Below are 7,444 nucleotides of genomic sequence, written 5' to 3' on the forward strand. Positions count from 1 at the left end.
ACATTTTATATAGTTGGTTCAAGTTGTCCTCTTGTATGTTGGCTTTTCCAGTCCAATGTATTCTATAGATGTGCTAAATGTGAAAACTATTCATTTTTTTAAGCAGGTAACCTTTAATTGACAGAGACTTTTGATGACTGAAGCATGTCATTCTTTATTTTGCACATACAGTATCTGTGATAAGTTCCTGTTCTCTCTTAGAGCTTTATCTTGTATACTGGTCCTTTAATGTTGTGGGGCCTTTATTGCTTTGCATGATTGTACAATAGGTTGGTTGACTGCCTTGTACAGTTCCCATAGAGACTTTTAAGTCAAGTTGGGATTTGACACTGAGATATCCCTTTTTTCTTTAGAATGATTATTTGGCTTTTGAGACATTTGCTTAGTTCCAAATTTCCCCTGTCACAATTCTGCTTAGTATGCCAAATTCTTTAGAAAGTCTTAGGGCCCTATTCCACAGGACGATTATCGTTCACATTATCGTTAAATCGTTTTAATCTAAACGATAATCGTTCGTTTGAATAGCAGTTAACGACTAATGACCGAACGAGAAATCGTTGATAATTTAATAAGAACTGGACCTATTTTTATCGTTGTTCGTTCGCTATTCGTTCGCATTGAATAAGATGTCGTTGGGACGTTCGCAGTAGTGATGAACGCAATAGCGACAACAAGACGACCGCAAGAACGATCATAAGTAACGATTATCGTTTCATGTAAATGGGTGAATGATTTCAGGTCTTTTGCAATAGCGGTTGTTTGGATCGTTAACGATTATGCGAACGATAATCGTCCCATGGAATAGGGCCCTTAGGCATATCCACATTTAATAGGTTAACAGTGTCTGCAACTTAATTGACTTAAGCCTCTGGTAAACAGATCAAATCCACGTTCGGAATATTGAAAGAATATGGCTCAATAAAATTGGCCTTTTTTGCAGACATACAATAGGCAGCACTACAAATCAGCCAAATCAGGCAGTTATCTCCACATGTAAGGGTGGGTTCAGACTGAGGAATTCTCGCTGACAATGTCCGCGGAATTCCATCAGCTGTCCACCCGCACGGGCACACCATTCTATGGGTCGGCGTATCCCGCGATCCGCTGAAAGAAGTGATATGACACTTCTTTCAGCGTATAGCGGAATACGCCGGCCCATAGAATGTCTATGGGGCCGGCGGAAAGGTGCCCAGATGTGCGGGCGTACAGCTGACGGAATTCCGCGGACATTTTCCGAGAGAATACCGTAGTGTGAACCCGCCCTAATAGAGCAAGCGATCAATAGACAAGCGAGCGAACATTCCCTCCTCTGCCAACTGCTGTCTTTCAACCTGACAAAAAATCTGACGTCAGCCACACATGTCTCCAGGTAATATGAGATGCATAGCCCACAGCTAATTAAAGGAAAGGGCTGATGATTGTTGAGCTGTCTAATATGCTGTTCAAAAGAGCACCGATCTAGCAGATCGGCGATTGCTTACCCTGAGGATTGGACCATCTAATACAGTGTTAGGGTACCTTCACATGTACCAAATCTGCAGCGGATTTCACGCTGTGAGTTTGCAGCTAATCCGCTGCGGATCCATGTACTGTGAAGGTCTATAAGGGCTACATATCCGCAGCAGAATTTTCATTCCAATGCCGATATGTAAACCGGCTCCTTTAACCCCCGCAGCCCCGGTCCGAATAATACATTCCCTGCTCGGTGCCACGGCTGTAGTGAAGCTCCCGGCTCCCCTCGCTCCCCTGCAGCCAATCAGTGCTGCCGTGCGCTGATTGGTTGATGGGGATCGAGGGGAGCCGGGAGCTTCACACAGCCATGGCGCTGAGCAGGTAATGTATTATTCGGGTTGGTGTGTGGGCGTCGGGATGCAGGGGGTTAAAGGGGCCGTGTCACATACAGGCAGCGGAATGAAAATTGACCAATTCCAGTACCATGATCTGCAGCGGATTTTGCTGCAAACTCACAGTGTAAAATCTGCTGCAGATCCAGTAGGCTACAATGTGACTTGTGACCACACTGAAATAAGCAGCTATAAAAATCCACAGCATACTCAGCAACACAGAATAAAGGGGTTCTCCAGGATAAGAAAAACACAGCTACTTTCTTGAAAAACAGTACCAACCCTGTTCTCAGGTTGTGTTTGGTGTTACAAATCAACTCCATTCACTCCAATAGAACTGAGCTGCAAAGCCACACCCAAACTGAGGACAGGAGTGGTGTTGTTTCTAAAAGAAAGCAGTCATGTTTTTCTAAATCTAGGAAACCTCTTTAAGCCATGGATCAAAAATGTATGACACATGCAATAATTAGAGATGAGCGAACCGGGTTCGGGTTCGAGTCCATCCGAACCCGAACTTTCTCCATTTCATTAGCAGTGGCTGCTGAACTTGGATAAAGCTCTAAGGTTGTCTGGAAAACATGGATACAGCCAATGACTATATCCATGTTTTCCACATAGCCTTAGGGCTTTATCCAACTTCAGCAGCCACTGCTAATCAAATGCCGAAAGTTCGGGTTCGGATGGACTCAAGCATGCTCGAGGTTCGCTCATCTCTAGCAATAATGCAATAATAAAACAGATGCTATAATGTTATGTCATATATTACCCTTTAGAAATAACAGTTTGCCATATATTGATTAACTGCATTTCCTTTTTTAGAAGCCGGTAAAACCTGTGAGATGATCTTATTAGTTGCCACAGCAACAAGCAGCGCAGACTAAGAAGCCTTTTAGAATCATTGAAACTTTCACAAGTTTTCAAGTTTTTACTTTGTTGATAACTTTTTGTGCTAAATCATGCATACCCTATGATATTTCCTTTTGAACTATTATACCAAAAATGTTTTTCTCTCTTCCTTTTATCGGGCAATTGTAAGTAAATACAGTTTATTGTAGCTCTGCTCTTTACTTTACATTTCAGCTACAGACATAGGAGGTATATCATGTTCAGGATTCCAAGTGCATAGTATCAATTTCACAACAATGAGCATGATTTGTCAAAACTGTCTAAATGCAAAACTGCCCCTGTTGCCCATAGCAAACAATTGTTTGAGTGCGTCTTTGATAGGAGCTGACTATATATCAAAATAGTATGCCTAATTTTAGCAAGTTAAGCAGGTCTTCATTCTTGGTAGCAATATAACATTTACAAAATGGAACTTATTTTGGCTGTCTCTTTTTAACTTTTGGCTACAACATCAAGCTGTCATGACTTATCTTTACATAAAATCAGACCTGGAAATATTAGGCCATAGCCAAAACAGGCCCCAATTCATGGGTTACTATTACAATATAATACATGTCTCTTTTAAATTCTTATGACTGGCATCTCAACTACACCTAGAACCATTTCATAATTCCATTCTACACAGTGGACTCACATTATTAAGACCATCTGTTCCGTTAAGCTAAAGCAGAGCCGGCGTGTACGCCTTCTAAGAGATGGGGATGCACACGCTGGACCATGTGGGAGGGTTGTAGAAGAAGAAGAGTTCTGGTGATTGTAAGAGAATTCAGCCCATGGAAGTAGACTCGACCAATTGTCCTGGCGGGCAGAAACAAAATGATGAAGATAGTTCCTCAGAACCTGATTGACCCTTTCTACTTATTAAACCTACATAAGAACATCAAAAATTTACCAAGATAACCCAAAATGAGATTTTTACATTCAAATATAATACCTACATAAAAAAAAGAAATATATTGTCTACAACCAAGTAAATTAAATAGTTCATATATTTTATTTAGACAAAAAAAAACTAGTCCCCCCATAAAATACACATACACAAAAGACATTTAAATACTAGAAGGAGATAAGGACCATCAAATCACAAATGAGGTAGAGTAATGAGGAATACAATAGATGAGTATTACTACACGTTGATATAAATAAATAAAAAAATATAAATAAATAATACTAGAAGTAGATTAACATAGCACCATACAATAGGGGAGCAGCAAGGAAATGTATTGCACAATGGCCCAACTATCACAAGATGAAATATTGTAATAAAGAGTGATCTGTATACTAATCACTCATATTGCACAATGCCCATGTCAGTACATAATCCGTGTGCAAAACAACTGCGATCTTAGTCACATCCCAGAGTGTTCATATGTACCCAGACTACCTTGGCTATATTGCAAGTAGCCCCCAAATGAGTGCCCAAGCTGCTATAATACAAATGGGTCCAGCTATGACCATCAAACCTGAATCATCCCCACCAAGTCCAAACTCACCCCTCTCATCTCCCTATACTGACCCAGTGGCCATGCGTCCTGCCTCCACACCTCCACACTCCAACGCGTTTCGCTGCAGCTTTGTCCAGGACTCTTTCTACTTGTCCCTTGGTCTCTGGAATTCTAAGCCAAAGAGAAGTCTCACTTGACCTGGAGCTGGGAACAAAGGGCACGCCAGAACCTGGAGACAAACTGAGGACCCCTGTCAGAGACAATATGCTAGTGCAGGCCATGCAAACGGAAAACATGCTGAAAGATGAGGCTGGCCAGGCGAGGAGCAGAGGGTAAACCGGGAAGAGGTATGAAGTGAGACATTTTGGAGAACCAATCCTTGACCACCCAGATAATGATGTTATCCTGAGAGGGAGGAAGATCGGTAATAAAGTCCATGGCTATATGTGTCCAAGGATGATCTGGGATTGGCAAAGGCTGGTCTCTCACAAGGAGACTTGTTTTGAGCACAGGTAGAGCAGGAAGTCACAAAGTCCTTGACATCCTTGGATAGTTTCGGCCACCAGTAGTGACGGGAGATCAACTGTCTGGTCTTATGGGTACCAGGGTGTCCAGCAACCAAAGAAGTATGCCCCCATTTTAGGATTCTCCTATAGAGGGCAGGTTGTACATACAGTAGGTCTTCCCAGCAGGAACATTTTAAAGAACAGAGGTGGCAGCAGGCATCAGACCTTCAGGTTGTATGATGTGACAAGGAGTGGCCTCTTGTCCCAGGACATCTGATGCCTGGGAGAGAGCATCACCTTTCAAATTCTTCTCTGCTGGATGGAAATGATCGACAAAATTAAAACTGGAGAAGAAAAGGGACCACCTGGCTTGCCTGGGGTTAAGTCGTTGGGCTGACTGCAGGTAGAGGAGAATTTTGTGGTCCGTGAAAATTTTTATAGGATGCTTAGCTCCTTTTATGTCACGGCCGCAGCGGCGTCCCGTGCTCTGGGCCGCCGTCGTGACCTCTCTCTACCCCATGCAGCCGCCAGGGTCCTTGTGCAAGGACCCGGCGCTGCTACCTGTTCGGCCCCGGGGGGCGCCTTACCTCGCCCCGCTTCTGTCTCCGTCTGTGCCGGCCGGCGCGCGCGTCCCCGCCTCCTAGGGCGCGCACACGGCGGCTGTCTCAGATTTAAAGGGCCAGTCCGCCCCTAATTGGAAGTTGCACTAATCACTCCCAATAAATTCCAGCCCTGGACTAATTCCACCGCCCTACCGCATTTACTGTATGCTAGACAGGTCCTTTCTGCCTGGTCGGACCATGACGTGGTGTTGGCGGAGTTTGATCTTACGGGGAAGTTGTCTACGCCATTTAGATGGCGCCTAAACGAATCTCTGCTTACTAATCCCCGCATTAAACAGCAATTACAGGAAGACCTTCAGTCTTTTTTTCAGACCAACACCACGTCGTCATCGGACCCTTGCTGGGTTTGGTTGGCCCATAAGGCCTATATGAGAGGGCGGCTGATTGCAGTTGTCACGGGGTTAAAAAGGACCGTCATGAAGCTCAGATTGCCCTGGAAAATAAGCTTATTAGACTGCAGATGGCTCATCAGCGTAACCCTAACATTTTCTTGTATAAAGCTATATCTGATACTAAACTGAAACTCAATGCTTTACTTTCCCACAGAACTGAGAAGGCACTCCGTTGGACCCAAGCTACGTACTATAAGTGGGCTAACAAGCCAGATAGACTCCTGGCCCGCATGTTGGCGCAAAAACAAAAGCTGAACCAGATTCATAGACTGCAGGTACATCCGGGACTTTATACCTCCCATCCTGACCGCATTTATAAAACGTTTCATTCCTTCTATTCTTCCCTTTATTCTGAATCTTCTCCTCCTTCCCCGTCCAAGATACAGGACTTCCTGCGCTCTCTTCCTCTCCCCACTATTTCACAGGAAGCTCGTGATGCTTTGAGTAGTCCTATATCCGCTGAGGAGCTTTCTGCAGCTATTGGCCGTCTGAAGCTGGGGAAAGCCCCGGGTCCTGACGGTTTTTCAGCACTGTACTTTAAGAAGTTCCTATCTCTCCTCCTTAACCCTCTTCTCTCTTTTTATAATTCGCTGTCTGACCGCTCCTCAATCCCCCCTGAATTCCTTGATGCACTGATCACAGTAATCCCAAAGCCAAACAAAGACCCTACCTTTACTGCAAATTACCGCCCCATATCCCTCATACATTTGGATGCTAAACTTCTCACTTCTATTCTCTCTGCCCGTCTCAATCTCCTTCTTCCTTCATTGATTCACTTAGATCAAGTAGGCTTTATCCCAGGAAGGCAGGCCCCGGACAACGTTCGCAAAGTCTTGGACCTAATACAGTGGTCTAATGCACACTCACGGCCCTTGATGTTGTTGGGCCTTGATATAGAAAAGGCATTTGATAGTGTGTCCTGGGCCTATCTTTTTGAAGTCATGCGCTGTATGGGCTTTGGGGGTCCCTTTATGAGTATACTTCATGTTCTGTACTCCTGCCCTTCTGCCCATCTGAAACTCCCCTCCTCCTCTGCTCAAGTTATTCGCATTGCTCGGGGAACCCGTCAAGGGTGTCCACTTTTTCCTGCGCTCTTTGCACTTGCTATGGAGCCCCTGGCGACTTCCATTCGCTTGCATCCAGACATTAGGGGTGTAGACATTGCAGGACGTTCTTATAAGTTACATCTTTTCGCCGACGACTCACTCCTTACTTTAACTTCTCCTCTAACTTCCCTACCAAATCTTTTTGCTACTCTGGCGGACTTTGCTAAACTCTCTGGTCTTAGGATCAATCAGTCTAAGTCAGAGACTTTATACTGTAATGTCCCCTCCCCACAACAGCAGCTGATTAACTCCAATTTTGGGTTTTCTCCCCACTCTCGCATGCTGTCTTACTTGGGTATCAAACTTTCTCCTTCTCTTTCTGCCCTTTATTCCTCTAATTATCCCTCCCTTTTTTCTTCCATACGTGCTGATCTTAAAAAATGGAATGTTCCTCATCTTTCTTGGCTGGGTAGAATAAATGCGGTCAGGATTGTGGTGCTCCCGCGTGTCTTATATTACTTTAGATGTTTACCAATACCCGTAGTAAATTCAGATTTAGTTAGTCTGCAGCGTGACCTTTTACGCTATTTTTGGAACGGTAAGCGTCCAAGGATTGCTAGATCTGTGATGTTTATTCATAAGCGTTCTGGAGGCTTGTCTGTTCCCCATTTACGCCACTACT

Source organism: Dendropsophus ebraccatus, chromosome 1 (assembly GCF_027789765.1).
Source record: "Dendropsophus ebraccatus isolate aDenEbr1 chromosome 1, aDenEbr1.pat, whole genome shotgun sequence".
NCBI classification, from domain to species: domain Eukaryota; kingdom Metazoa; phylum Chordata; class Amphibia; order Anura; family Hylidae; genus Dendropsophus; species Dendropsophus ebraccatus.